Raw genomic sequence first — 2334 nt, forward strand, 5'->3', positions numbered from 1 at the left:
AGGTATGTATGTGTAGTTGTGTATGCGTGTTTAATAACGTACCGTTTATAGTATGTCTATATATATAGATAACAATAACATTTCTACTATAGTATAAGTTCTAAATTTTTTTAGGGGGAGACGGGACTGGTCGATTACATCGACCCCAGTGCTTCGCCGCTACTTAATTAATCGACCCCGAAAGGATGAAAGGCAAAATCGACCTCAACCGAATTTGAACTCAGAACGTAGTTACGGGCGAAACAACGCTAAGCATTTCGTCCAGCGTGCTAACGATTCTGCCAGCTCTCGGCCTAACTACAGCAAAAACAACAACAATGATTTTATTATTTGCCACAAGGGTAAAGGATCAGGGAGACAATACAAACGCAAACATAAAGTGTAGGGGTTTGCATTCAATGAAATGATAAAAAAAAAATCACAAAGTTTACAGGATAAACAAAGAAGGAAAGTATACAACAATAAAAGGCAAGAAGTAAAAAAAAAGATGATAGTGAAGTGGTCCTTCTGTCCCAGGAGGACCCCATCACAATCCTCTTAGGGGTAATCGAGAAACCCACCGTCCAGAATCTCCTTTTACACCAAGGGCATGTCCTTTCCTGTTCTTTTCTTTCGACTCAAGAGTCTACACTTAGAACAGTGCCATCCACTCTTGCCATTTTCGCATCTTTAACTCACCTTTCAGTATATTCACTGGCCGCCAGTATTTCCCTTTCCCTCTTCACGTTCCTTAACGAATGAGACTCGAAAATGTTGATGAGGGCGCTACAAAAGAGGAATTAGTCTGCCCTACAAATTTCTGCCCTTCAAACTGGTCCACCAGACAACGTGTTTCTCCATAGCCACCAGATGGTCGACCCTATCGAATGCTTTGAATTGATCCAAATTGATCAGAGTCCCACCCACTCAATGATGTATCACATCTGGCAGAGGTTGTGGATAAACCTGTTCGAGATTGCGGACGTTTGCGGTTCCCCGACCAGGGTACCGACGACAGGCGCCAACCGTTTCGCGAACACTTTGACCAAAATTTTAAACTCTGTGTTTAGCAGACTTATGGACAGCAAATTCGCTAACACCACCTCATTGCCAGCGTCCTTCCTCAGCAGTGTTACCACAACCCGGCTAACAGTAGTAGGAATTCTGCCATTTATAGTAGACGTCTGCCAAGCGGCCCACCAAACAAATCTGGTATGTATTCACAAAATTCAAGAATACAAGGGATGACGACGACGACGACGACGATGATGCATCTATGAGATCTAAGGGGAGATAATAGCAACAATAACACTTCCTTTAGTTAAAACTGTTGTTATTGTATATCTTCTTTCTTTAATGTTGCCCATATTTTTTTCTTCTAGACTATTTGTATTTTGCATTTGCTTGATATCATCTCTGAGTATTCTGTAGACTTCGTCGGACAAATATCTTCTTAAGTGGTTTAAAATACGCTTAAGTGCATTTCTGTGGCTTCTGTCCTTTGGAATATATTGGATAACATTTATCTTTTTTTCACATACCCCCCCCCCCAAAAAAAAAAAATCATTTAACTTTATTCAAACCGCAGACATCTTGTTTTTACTGACATTTCATTTTCAATATTTGTTTACTCTGTAGATTAAAATATTTTAAAAGCAGTAGATTTGTAAATGAGTAAGAGTTCGTTGCAGTTAGTGGCAGGTCTAACCAGCGTGTACAAGCTTTCCTCGTAGGTCTGTTTTCCCCATGAGAGACCCGTTGGGTTTGTATAACGGAGTTGTGGTCGATTGCATTAACCACAGGCTTCTGGACATTAGCTATTATGAGAATGAAACAAGTTTTGATATTTAAAGGTTAACTAAAAAAAAAATTCATCGATTCATGTTTATAATTCGGGGCTTCAGAAGAAGAATGGCACACAGCACAGTACGAACTCACAAGCCATGTGTTTGAAACCAGATACCTGAAGCAACTCTACGGTGAATAAATATCATTATTAGAAGCAAGTTTCAAGGCGGTGAGCTGGCAGAATCGTTAGCACGCCAGGCGAAATGCTTAGCAGTATTTCGTTTGTCTTTACGTTCTGAGTTCAAATTCCGCCGAGGTCGACTTTGCCTTTCATCGTTTCGGGATCAATAAATTAAGTACCAGTTACGTACTGGGGTCGATGTAATCAACTTAATCCCTTCCCCCAAATTTGGGGCCTTGTGCTTCTGGTAGAAAGGATTATTAAAATTAAGCAGAAAGCAGCGAACTGGCGGAATATTTAATGTCGGAAAAAACGCCTTGTGTTTCTTTTTTTACAATTCTTTATATTCTGAGTTCAAATGGAGCCGAAGTCATATTTGCCTTTCG

Source organism: Octopus bimaculoides, chromosome 25 (genome assembly GCF_001194135.2).
Source record: "Octopus bimaculoides isolate UCB-OBI-ISO-001 chromosome 25, ASM119413v2, whole genome shotgun sequence".
Lineage (NCBI taxonomy): Eukaryota > Metazoa > Mollusca > Cephalopoda > Octopoda > Octopodidae > Octopus > Octopus bimaculoides.